The following is a 13,150-nucleotide window of genomic DNA, read 5'->3' as shown; positions in this document are numbered from 1 at the left end:
CCCAGTCTGGCCTCCGACACAAACCAGGACTCTGCAGCCACTAGGGACAGAGACCTGCGACCACATCTACAGACCCACAGACAACAAGAATTCAGACATCCCTGCTGCAGATTTCTGTGAGTCAAGGAGCCTATCTCCCTTCCTGCAGGCTTGAGGGCAGAGCCAAGTAATTGATATACCCCACCTCGCATGGGCCGCAGCACCTCTACAGGATTTTGAGCCTGGGAGCACTCAGACACTGGGAATCTATTACCTGCAATGCAATCAGGTTATCAAACTTGAAGCCCACTCTGAAACTCCGCCCCATCCAAGCTGAGCACAGAGGCTTTTGCAATTTTGCAAATCTTGTCTCATAAGAGTGTGTCCAGCACAGAAGTTCTCCCAGCATAGACACAGCTGATCCTCATAGCCATTTGGCCTAAAGGTCAATTCCTCCCCGTGATAACAACAACAATCAAGACTTAACTACAACAAGACCAAACACACAGTCCACAGAGGGGTGCACCAAGAGTGCCCACCTCAGGTAACTGGGGAGGCTGAGCCACTGTGCCCTAGAGGACACCTACCACACAAAGCTACTCTACCAACTCAGGGAAGCAGAGAAAATGCAGACAAAAAAAAAAAAAAAAAAAAAAACTGATCACAAGTGAAAGAAATGGAGGAAAACAAACGACTAGATATAGAGTTCAAAACCACATTAATAAGGTTTTTCAAGAATTTCCTAGAAAAGGCCTATAAATTTAATGAAACCCTCAAGGATATGAAAAAGAACCAACTAGAAATTAAACATACACTGACTGAAATAAAAAAATATTATGCAGAGGCCCAATAGCAGACTAGAGGACCACAAGAACCAAGTCAAAGATGTGAAATACAAAGAAGCAAAAAAAACACTCAGCCAGAAAAGCAAAAAGAATCCAAAAATTTGAAGATAGTGTAAAAACCCTCTGGGACAACCTCAAGTGTGCCAACATCCAAATTATAGGTGTGCCAGAAGAAGAGAGAGAGCAAGATAGTGAAAACCTATTTGAAGAAATAATGACCAAAAACTTCCTCCATCTGGTGAAAGAATGGAAGCACACAGAGTCCCAAACAAGAGAAACCCAAAGATAATCACACCAAGACACATCATAATTAAAATGTCAAGGGCTAAAGACAAAAAGAAAATCTTAAAAGCATCAAGAGAAAGCAGTTATTTATGTACAAGGAAGTGTCTATACAACTGTCAGCTTATTTCTCTACAGACACTATGCAGGCCTAAAGGGAGTGGCAAGAAATACTCAAAGTGATGAATAGCAAAAACCTACAACCAAGATTATTCTACTGAGCAAAGCTATCATTTAGAATTGAAGTTAAGATAAAGAGCTTCACAGACAAGAAAAATCTAAAGGTGTTCATCACCAGCAAATCAGTATTATATGAAATGTTGAAGGATATTCTCTAAGAGCAAAAGGAAGAAAAAGATTAAAAATATGAACAACAAAATGCCAACAAATATATACTTATCAACAATTGAATCTAAAAATCAAAATAAATGAAAAAGAAATCTAATGTACAAAATAAACTGTTGAATAAAATAGAATCAGAAGCATGGCAATGGAACAGACTGATGATTCTCAGAGGGAAGGGGAGTGGGGTTGAAAAGAGATTAAACAAAGACCTTAAATGCATATATATGCATTACCTATGAACACAGACAATAGGGTGGTGAAGGCCTGGGGCGAGGTGGGAACTGGGTGGAGGGGGGCAATGGAGGGAAAAAAGAGGAACATCTGTAATAATCTCAACAATCTATTCTACCTAATGAAAAAGAAATATGCAAATTGACCATCACTCTAAGATACAAGATGGCTGCCCCCATATGGTCAAAGATGGCTCCCACCATGTGGACACAAGATGGATGCCACAAGATAGCCTGCAGGGGAAGACAGTTGTGGGCAGTTAGGGGAGACAAGGCCAGCAGAGGAAGGCAGTTAGGGGTGACGAGGCCAGCAAGGGAGGGAAGTTGGGGGGGGGACCAGGTCTGCAAGTAAGGGCAGTTGTGGGTGATTAGGGCAGCAGGGAGGGAAGTTAGGGGTGATCGGGCTGGCAGAGGAGGGCAATTGGTGGAGACCAGGTCTGCAGGGGAGGGCAGTTGGGGGGAACCAGGCCTGCAGGGGAGGGCAGTTAGGGGCAACCAGGCTGGCAAGGGAAGGTAGTTAGGGGTGACCAGGCCAGCAGGAGAGGGCAGTTAGGTGTGACCAGACTAGCAGAGGAGGGCAGTTAGAGGTGACCAGGATAGCAGGGGAGGGCAGTTAGGGGTGACCAGGATGGGAGGGGAGGGCAGTTAGGGGCAATCAGGGAGCAGTTAGGTGTCAATTAGGCTGGCAGGGGAGTGGTTAGGGATTGATCAGGCTAGCTGGCAGAAGTGATTAGGGCAAGTGTCGGCAACCTACGGCTCCAGAGCCACATGTGGCTCTTTTGAAGCTTTACCACGGCTCCGACAACTTGCAAGCCTGTGTGAAAATGAAGGTAACGTCTTACAGCCCTGATGTGCTGACACTGTGCACTGAGGTTCAGGAGCAAAAATCCCATTAACCAGGTAAATTAAATATTTTAATTAGCTATTAATTTGCAAAAATATATTTTACATTGTTAAGTGAAAAAGTCCTTTTATTCTTCAGATTGACAGCTAACTGCACGATCTGGTATATAGCATTAAGGTAAGAAACAATAAATGCAGTGTTATATTTGTTTTAAATGTCGCAATGGTTTTGCTGCTCCCAGGTTTTTTTTTCCTTCGGAAACGGGTCCAAGTGGCTCTTTATGTCTTAAAGGTTGCAGACCCGTGGATTAGGGCAATCAGGCAGAGGCAGGCAAGCATTTGGGAGCCAGCAGTTCTGGATTGTGAGAGGGATGTTCAACTGCCCACTTAGGCCCGATCAAAATGAGATCAGTCCTAAATGGACGATTGGACATCCCTCAAAGGGTCCCAGATTTGAGAGGGTACAGAATAGGCTAAGGGACATCCCCAACCCCACCATGCATGAATTTCATGCACCAGGCCTCATATATATATATATATATATATATATATATATATATGTATATGTATATGTATATGTATATGTATATGTATATGTATATGTATATAACCATCCAAGCTCAACACAGGAACTACCGAGCTGCAATGACTTGGCAGCAGTGGTTCTTAGGTGATGCACCCTGAAACCAGAAAGGATGAAGCCCATTTCCTCACGGGGCTGCACAATTCCACCTTCAGGCATGGGTTATATTGTTGCTGGGGCACTGTCTGGCCCCAAATCTGGTTTACTGCACACTTGGCATTTGCATTCCACACCCTGTATGACAGCAACTTTGGAGAGTTCCCTTTTGCATTCCGGGACCCTCAGGGGATGCTGAAGAGCCAGTTTTGGCCCAATCCCCACTCACTCCGCAGATGCCCTTTAAGCCATGGCACCATCCCAGGTGCAGCTGGCCAGGGAGGGACCCAGGGAGGTGGGCTCCAGGCATGTCCAGCTTATCTCACCTAGTTCCACCCTGCCAGCCACCTTCTAATTAATTTATTTTCAATGTGCACAAATTTGTGCACCAGGCCACTAGTTAATATTTTAAAAAGAAGAAGAATAAATCTGGTTTACCCTGGGCAATAAACAGAGAACAAAAACTGAAATTAGCATTAGAATTAGAGATTCTATATTGTGAACTGCTGGATAGCAAGACCTCTGTGTTCGAAGTTTTACCACAGCTCTAGGGCTTAGTTCAGGACATATAGTCTCAAGGTTTGTTTGCTTGTTTGTTTGTTTTAACAGTTTCATTGAAATACAATTTAAATACTATAAAATTCTTCCATTTTAAATGCACAAGTCACTGATTCTTAGTACATTTATATTTGTGCAACCATTGCCCCTCTCCAATTTTAGAACATTTCTTCCACCACAAAAAGATCTATTGGACCCATTTGGTCACCACTTATCATTGACTAGGTTTTTTGTGACCAAAAAGTATTTATTCAGGGAAAAAGAAAAGCATGCAACCCTGTACATGCAGACATGGAAAGTCACTTGCACACTCTGGCCTGTATGCCAAGATGGAGGGGTATTTCTAGAAAGGAAAAGGAAGTTAAAGGAAATGGAAGTTAGAACAATAGAATCTATAATAATAAAAGGATAATATGCTAATTAGACCAGACATCCTCCTGGACATCATTGCAGCCATTCTAGAGAGTGTGAAGTCATATATCATTTTTTATATATATTTCCCAAATGGCTAATAGTGCTGAATACTTTTTCATGCCCTTACTAGCCATTCATAAATATTCTATGTTGAAATTTTTCATCGAATCCATGGGTTATCTTATCATTATTAAACTAGTGACCTGTTGCAGGAATATTCCTGCAAGACTTCCTGCCCGCCACCTCCCCCAGCCCTCCACCTTTCCCACTGTGGCAGGCAGGGCGGGGCGGGGCGGGACAGGTGGGGCATGCCCTGCTCGTCCCACCTGCCCCACCACACCTGCGGCCACCACCACCACTGTCTCCACCGCGGCCACCACTGCTGGGCACCTCGCCCCACACACCCGACCCACCGTGCCTGCTGCCGCTGCCTCTGGGGCCACATGTGCCACTGCTGCACACCCGGCCCCACCCTGCCCACCAGACCTGCTGCACCTGCCACCCCCGCTGCCTCCTGACACCACAGCCTCTGTGGCCACGTGCCGCAGCTGCAAGCCTCACCCCGCCCCACACACACTGCCAGTGCTTTTCCTCCAGCAGTTGCAGCCGCCTTGCTTTCCACTTTCCCTCCCTCTTCTTTCTATGCTATCTTCAGCCTTCACTCCTCCCTCCCTCTGTATATCTTTGATGGGTTAATTTGCATAGTCTATCTGATTGGCTGGTGGAAGTGGTTTGTGGGTGTAGTTGAGTGATGGTTAATTTGCATATTACTCTATTACTAGGTAGGATTATAAAAGTTCTATTTATATTCTGATTACAAGTTTCTTATCAAACATAATATTTATAAATATTGTCTTTAATTCACTAGGTTATCTTCACTTTCTTAAAAATGTTTTTGAAAAGCATAGGTTTTTATTTTTAAAGATGAATTTGTGTTTTTTTAAATCATATATAAGCCATCTTTGCTGAATACAAAGTCAGGAAGATTTTCTCCTGTTTTCTCCTAAAGGATTTATAACTTACAAACAGTCCTATCCTCCTACCTCAGCAAATGTACCCTCACAACTACCTAAAAGGCCAGATTCAAAGGTAAAGTTCTCAGACTCTAAGTTCTACATCTAAATGTAGTGACGTGGAGACTACACTTATCCCCCTTCTTTTCTTACTCTGTGGTCACACCTCACTGTGAGAAGCCTCACAATGCTCACTTCCCCTAAGTTGCAAACAACTGCCTCCTGCTTCTTCTTCAGTCATAGGTTCCCACACCAACTGTTTCCCTGGGAAGACCAACCCAGGAAAGGAGCTTGTGAAGCTCTGTAAATGGGCCTGTGGCCATTTATGTAGGGAATTTCAGTTTTCTTGGTACCTAATGTGGGCTAAGGTGTTCTGTGGGGAAACATCTCCTTGATTCCACTGTCTCCTCCTCAAAGTGAGGCCTTCTAAAGTAAAGGGACCAGAGTTGGGCTCATTGCATGAATCTGAATGTGGCACTAAGGCTGCCAAATCTTGTGGGGGAGAAAATTAGAGGAGAACTAATGGTCACTGGCCCCAGGAACATACACACAGGAGGACTTGCTCTTCCATCCAACCTTAGAAACAGAAAAGGGCATCCATAAAAGTAAAGTGGGAAAACAACCTCAGAAGGATTGATTCAGTCTTGGGTCTTGCAAACCTGTGGTATTATTTCCTCCATTTTCCTGGCTTTTATTCCCCAATCAGATTTCAACCTTTATGCCAACAATTTTATCCATATACCTGTGCTTTAACATGGCTGCCTATGGGTCTCCAAGGCCAATTCAGGGGTAAAGACCTGGCTCCAGGCTCTCTTCACTGGTTACATCCAAAGGCAATGCCGCTAAGTGTTTCATGAACACCAAGACCACTGTGTACTAGCTGTTCCCCTCGTTGTGTGGATGCCTGAAGTTCCTCCAAGAATAGAGAGCTCCAATACATTAATCTTCACAGTGAGCTAGCTGCGTAGTTTAAGTGGGGCTAGCACCTCTGTTCTATCATGCATGAGCAAGTGCTGATAAAGAGGTAGTGCAATGCAGGGAGACATTCAGCTCTGCACTGCCCCATTAATGAGTGTGTGTTTGTGTTGCAATTCCCTTGATACAGGTGAGGCAAATCTGAACTTCATTTACTACTCAGCACCAAAGGCTTCCCCATGACTTAGGGGCAACTCAACAGCAATCTGTCATTTGTCACACACCTTCTTATGTTGTCTTTCTCTGCCTGGCTGAAACTGAGCCATGCTCAAGCAACCATTTCAAAGACTGCCATAGACACTAGAACACTGTTGTAGTAGAATCTTTGAGAAGACAGATGCCTCCTAGAGGGGGATGGTAACCCAATGGTTATTTTATTTTTTTGGGGGGAGAGTTTATAGGGAATGCTGACACCAAGCAGCAGGGTATAAACTGGCATACACTGTAAAAATTTGAAGAGGGGGAGAAATTGGAGTTGACCCACATATAGTGAAGTGAAAGGCACTTTCAATGAAGAAGCAATAGATAGCTACTGGTGCCTCAATTTGATCCCTATTAGATGCATCTACTATTATATTGCAGATACAGAGACAGAGAAATAGTATTGAACATAAAAGTATAAAAATAAAGAGGAAAGGAATGGGTTGGACCACAGCATCCAAGAAAACAGCTGCCGAAGTCCCATTCGCAGCACTGACTTATATTCTTTTTTTTTTTTTTTTTTTTTTTTTAGTCTCAAGCCAGATTTATTTTTAATTCAAATGAAAAATACATTTGACCACATAAGTAAACAAAAATAAAGAAGTAAAGACATGATAAAAAAATAATGTAATAATCATATGTAACAAAATGAAATAAAAACCAATAATTTAAAATAGTATAATGACAAGCATTGAATATTCTCTAGTATAATAAATTTAAATGAGGAGAATACTTTTTCTTTTTCTTTTTCTTTTTTTTTTTTTTTTGAATGTTGGTTAGCACTCTGACTTGTATTCTTTATGGATTCCCAGAAATTCTAGTACTATTGCTCTATAGAACAATCATGATCAAGCTCTGAAATTCCTAATTATTTCTCTTTAGAGTTCTATTCACCACCCATCTTCCTTTCCATTCTTTGTGTCAAAAATACAATAGCCCATGATGTGGAAAGTTCATTTTGGTAAATATTGAGTTTTTAATTACTTATTCACTTAATAAACACTAAGCCCTGTGCTGGATATTGGGGTTATCAAGATGAATGGAAAAAGTATGGTTCCTAATATTTTAAGATTTACATTATATAAGGTAGAAGGATAGACAAAAGTAAGCACATAAGCATAATAAAAATATCATCAAATAATGAAAATGACTATGATAATAAAGTAGAAAAATGGCAAGCAATTGAAGTGAGGGTGGCCAGAGAAAGCATCTTTTGAGAGAAATTCTTTGAGCTGAGAATTGAATGATTAGAAGGAGAAAGTCATGCAAAGAACTGGCATGGCTATGGCTGGGATTTGATCTATGAACCAGGAAGTCATGGTTGGATTCCCAGTCAGGGCACATGCCCGGATTGTAGGCTCTATCCCCAATAGGGAACATTCAGGGCAGCTAATTAATGATTCTCTCTTATCACTGATGTTTCTCCCTTCCTTTCTAAAATCAATAAAAATATATTTTTAAAAAAGAATGTTCTCTTACCCTTTGCAACATCATGGATGGACCTGGAAATTATTGTGCCAAGAGAAATAAGCCAGTCAATGAAAGACAAGTATCACATGATCCCATTTATATGTGGAATCTAATGAACAAAATAAATTGATGAACAAAATAAGTCCAGAGGCATGGATGTATGGAACAGATTGACAGATCTCAGATGGGAGACAGGAAGAGATTAACCAAAGAACTTGGATGCATATATGTATAGCCAATGAACAGAGACAACAGTTAGGTGGAGGTCTTGGGTGGAGTGGGAGCTGGGTGGAGTGGGGCAAAGAAGTGGAGGGAATGAAGGACATCTATAATACTGCCAACAATAAAAAAATAAAATTTATAAAAGAAAAGGGTTCTAGAGATGGGTTACACAAAAAGGTACATGTTCCTTTAACACTACTGAACAGTACATTTAAACATGGCTGAGTTGGTAAGTTTTATCTTATGTCTGTTTTAGCACAATTAAAAAAATTTTTTAAGAAAAATAAAAAAGTAAAAATAAATGTTAATGTTGAGAGAGAGAGAGAGAGAGAGAGAGAGAGAGAGAGAAGCCAAGCCCTTTTTTTCTATTTGCCCATGGGTTAAAATATTAATAATGAGAATTTGTCTTCTGTGCTCAGTCCTCACCCAGTCTCTATCTCCAATGTCTGGCTAACTGTGTACCTGCCACTGCAGCTTCTAACTGTTCTTTTATTTTTTTATATATATATTTTATTGATTTTTAAAAGAGAGGAAGAGAGAGGGATAGAAAGCTAGAAATATCAATGAGAGAGAAACATCGACCAGTTGCCTCCTGCACACCCCCTACCAGGGATGTGCCCGCAACCAATGTACATGCCTTTGACCTGAATAGAACCTGAGACTTTTCAGTCCGCAGACCGACTCCCTATCCACTGAGCCAATCTGGTTTCTGCTCCTAACTGTTCTTAACTCACTTTCACTTTTCTCTCAGGCCTGTCTCTTGCCTTCTTCCTTTAGATCAGAGGAATTATACACACACACACACACACACACACACACACACACATCCTATATTATATGGTATTTTCAGAACTTGTTAGTTTGATTTTATTCACCACCAACTTTGTTTCATGATGGTGTTGTATCTTATAGGTGCATCATTTTGTAGGATCTCCTTGGCCTGATCTCAGTGCTTTCAGTTCAGGAGGCTATATTCACTTTGTTAATGGCCGAAACTTCTTGGCCCTTTTCACTCTCTTCACCTTCCTTGGAATTTCTATACTAGTGCAAGAGGATTTTTTTCTTGAACTCCCATGAAGCAGTTTTTTTATTTCCCTTTGTATCTTCTTCACCTAGAAGGGCAACAGGATGACCCCAGAAATTCACTGGATGGGAGGAAGAATATGGAACAGGATGGAAAGGAGGGTTTCATGGGAAGAGGCATAGGCAAATAAAGGGTTTTATGCCAAATAAGGAACAGGCAGGAGTCTTGGGGAGAGGGAAATCAATAAGAAAGAAAAGGAGGAGATTGGATGAGGTAGTCTCACCTTGCCACCATCTCTGGACCTGGGTTGATAGGGATTCTTCCTCTTCTTTCTCCGTTTTGTGGTTGAAGTTGTTTGTTTTGTGCTTGCGGTTGCTTGTTCCATAACTTTTCTACTTTCCTCTGGTTTCCTGGCAACCTTAGCCATGTTGAACCATCCCTGTGGCCCAGAGCTCCTAGCCAAACTGAAAAATATCCCTTGCCAGAACAATGAAGAGCCACACCCTTCAGCTTTGTTTGTTCAGCAAGGCAGTAAGTGATTAGAGGGAGGGGCTTAACATGACATCACAAATCACCAGTCTTGGCTCCTCCCTCATGGTGGGGTTGCTAGGGAAACCAAGATATGCTGATTGGGGTTGGAGAAAGTTGGCATTTCCTGAACATTCCCCTAAAGAACTTTCCCAAGGTGGCCTGCTATCCCTTCTTATCATGTGCATACATGGCAGGAAAAATTTTTCCTTCAAGGCCTTCTCTTTAGCCACTCCAGCTCTTTGTTTTATTTTGTTGTTTCCCATCCTTCACCATTACCTAGTATTTTGGATATTTTATCTGAAATCCTTCAAAGATAACATAACTATATTTAAGTATCTATGGAGATGCAAATCCTCCCATTTCCCTTCAACAGTTTTCTCTTATGAAACTTGAAGATAGAGTCCCCTTTTGGCTATTACCAGGAAAATCCCCCCTCATATCATTTTCTCAGCTTCTATGTTGATCACCTCAGTTTTCTGTTCTCTTGTCTGAAATTTCTGCTTTTATCAGTAATCAGAATAGTATGGTACTGGCATAAGATTAGACAAGTAGAGCAATGAAATAGGATTGAATGTTTGGAAATACATATCTAAGAATGCTAAGAATGCCAAGAACATTCAATGGGAAATAACAATTATTTTCAACAAATGGTATTGTGAAAACAGGATATCCATACGTAAAGAATAAATTTGGACCCTTATTTCTCATTATACAGTACTCAGATGAACTCAAAAAAGATCAAAAACCTAAATATAAGAGTTAAATTATAATAAGAAGAAAGCATAAGCAAAAATCTTCATGATTCTTGAATAGGTGATAGTTTCTTAGGTATAACAGAAAGGATATAAGCACAAAAGAAAAAATTGACAAGTTGACATAAAAATTAAAACTTGTGATTTAACAAACCCTATCAAGAAAGTGAAGAGACAAAACTGAATGTACAGAAGTGAAGGAACAGAATAGGAGGCAAATTTTGTACATCATATGCCTGTAAGGGAAATTTATCTAGGATATATAAAGAACCACAATTAAAAAAATATTTTTATTGATTTCAGAGAGGAAGAGTAAAATATAAAATCAATAATGAGAGAGAATCATTGATTGGCTTCCTCCTACCACCCCCAATGGGGATTGAGCCTGCAACCCTGGCATGTGCCCTGACCAGGAATCTAACCATGACTTCTTCATTCATAGGTCAGTGCTCAACAACTGAGCCACCATGGCCGAACAAGAACAGCACAATTTAAAAGTGGCCAAAAGACCTGAAAGACACTTCTCTAAAGATATACAAATGGTCAATTAGCACACAAAAAAGATACTCAACATCATAAGCCATTAGGAAAATGCAAATCAAAACCAAAATGATATATAATTTCACACCCACTAGTATAGCAATAATTTAAAAGTTAGATAATAACATGTATTGGTGAGGTTGTGAAAAAATTGGAACCCTCATACCCTGCTTGTGTGAATGTAAAATGGTGTAGCAGTTTGAAAAACAGTTTGACAGTTCCCCCTAAAAGCTAAGCATAGAGTTATAATATGACTGTGGAATTCCACTCCTAAGTATATCTACCCATGATAAATTAAAACTATATCCACACAAAAACATGTACATGAATGTTCATAGTAGCATTTTTCATAAATGCCAAAGATTTGAAACAACTCAAATGTCCATTAACTGGTAAATGGATAAATAAAATGTGGTATATCCATAGAATGGAATTTTATTTGGCCATAAAAGTGGAATTCTAATACCTGCTGCAACATGTGCTAAGTGAAAAAAGCCAATCACAAAGGACTACATGTTATATGTTTCTACTTATATGAAATATCTACATTAGGAAATCTGTAATCACAGAACATATAGTAGTGGTGGCTTAAGGCTGGGCAGGGAACAGGGATATTAGAAGGTGAATATATTACATCTTTGAATTGTACACTATAAATGGATGAATTGTATGCTTTATGAAATATCTCCTATCCTACCAAATAAAAGAGTAATATGCAAATTAACCATCACTCTGCTATACTCAACAGCCACACCCACCAGCCAATCAGAGTGAATTTGCAAATTAGCCCCAACCAAAATAGCTGCGACCACAGAGAGCAGGAAACAGGCTTGGGTTTCCTCGGCAATAGAGGAAACCAAGCTTCTGAAGCCCTGGGGGCCCTAGGCCTCTACTCCAGGCTACAAAGTTTCAATTATAGAAGGTAAACAAATCCAAACAGAAATGGCACAGCCATGGAGTGAGCAGGGAGCTTGGTTCCGCTCCAGGCTACAAAGTTTCAGTTGTAGAAGGTAAATAAATTCCAGATACCAGGGCCTCTGTTTGGGTAGCCAAGGGGCATGGCTGGCCTGCAAACCACCACAGGCCCCTCACCCAGGCTGCCCCATGCCGCAAGAGAACCCCCAACCTGATCCAGGACACCCTTCAGGGCAAACCAGCTGGCACCAGGCCTCTATCCTATCTAATAAAAGAGTAATATGCAGATTGACCATCACTCCAACACACAAGATTGCTGCCCCCATGTGGTTAAAGATCCTGCCCCTATGTGGATACAAGATGGCCACCACAAGATGGCCAGCAGGGGAGAATAGTTGGGAGGGACCAGGCCTGCAAGGGAGGTCAGTTGGGGGCAATTAACCCTGCAGGGGAGGGCAAGTAGGGATGACCAGGTCTGCAGAGGAGGGAAGTTGGGGGAAAACAGACTGGCAGGGGAGCAGTTAGACATCAATAAGGCTGGCATGGGAGTGGTTAGGGGGTGATCAGGCTGGCAGGCAGAAGCGGTTAGGGGCAATCAGGAAGGCAAGCAGGCGAGCAGTGGGGAGCCAGCAATCCTGGATTGTGAGAGGGATGTCTGACAGTAGTCCTGGATTGTGAGAGGGATGTCAATGGGTAGTTGAACATCCTTTGAGGGGTCCCAGATTGGAGAGGGTGCAGGCTTGGCTGAGGGACACTCCCCTACCCTGTGCATGAATTTTGTGCACCGGTCCTCTAGTTTATATAATAAAAGCCTAGCAACCATTACAGCAGAACAACCATAATGACCAGTCACTATGATGTGCACTGACCACCAGGGGGCAGACGCTCAATGCAGGAGCTGCCCCCTGATGGTCAGTGCGCTCTCACAGGGGGAGTACCCCTCAGCAGGAAGCCTGCCTCACTGCTGGTGAGTGCATTGGCAGTAGTGGGAGCCTCTCCCGCTTCTGTGGCAGCACAAAGGAGCAGCGAGCAGGTGGGCGATAAGGAGTGAGAAATCCAAGATTTCTAGAGGGATGTTGACTGTTGGGGCTCAGGGATCTGGCCTAAACCAGAAGGCAGACATCCCCCGAGGAGTCCTGCACTGCAAGAGGGCCCAGTCAGGCTGAGAGACACCCCCCACACCCTTAGTGCAGAAATTTTGTGCACTTGAGCCTTTAGAATGTTAATAAAGCTATTTTAAAAATATGAATAAGAACTGTCCCCATGAAGATTATTTACTATTTACTACTTTATAATTAAACTAGAGGCCCAGTACACCAATTCGTGCATGGA

General features: G+C 41.9%; 1 long non-coding RNA gene across 1 annotated transcript in view; it reads right to left on the bottom strand.

Annotated features, from left to right (window-relative positions):
• Positions 1–9,596, bottom strand: part of LOC311615777 — a 154,217-nt gene extending 144,621 nt beyond the window's left edge. Inside the window, exon 1 of the long non-coding RNA XR_014793807.1 lies at positions 9,364–9,596. This is a non-coding gene — a long non-coding RNA (uncharacterized lncRNA). The remainder of the gene's footprint in view (positions 1–9,363) is intronic.
• Positions 9,597–13,150: the final 3,554 nt, after the last annotated feature.

Source organism: Pipistrellus hanaki, assembly GCF_964339955.1.
Source record: "Pipistrellus hanaki genome assembly, chromosome: X".
NCBI lineage: Eukaryota > Metazoa > Chordata > Mammalia > Chiroptera > Vespertilionidae > Pipistrellus > Pipistrellus hanaki.
The sequence above is the reverse complement of the archived record's forward strand: the minus strand, read 5'-3'. Positions and strand labels throughout refer to the sequence as shown.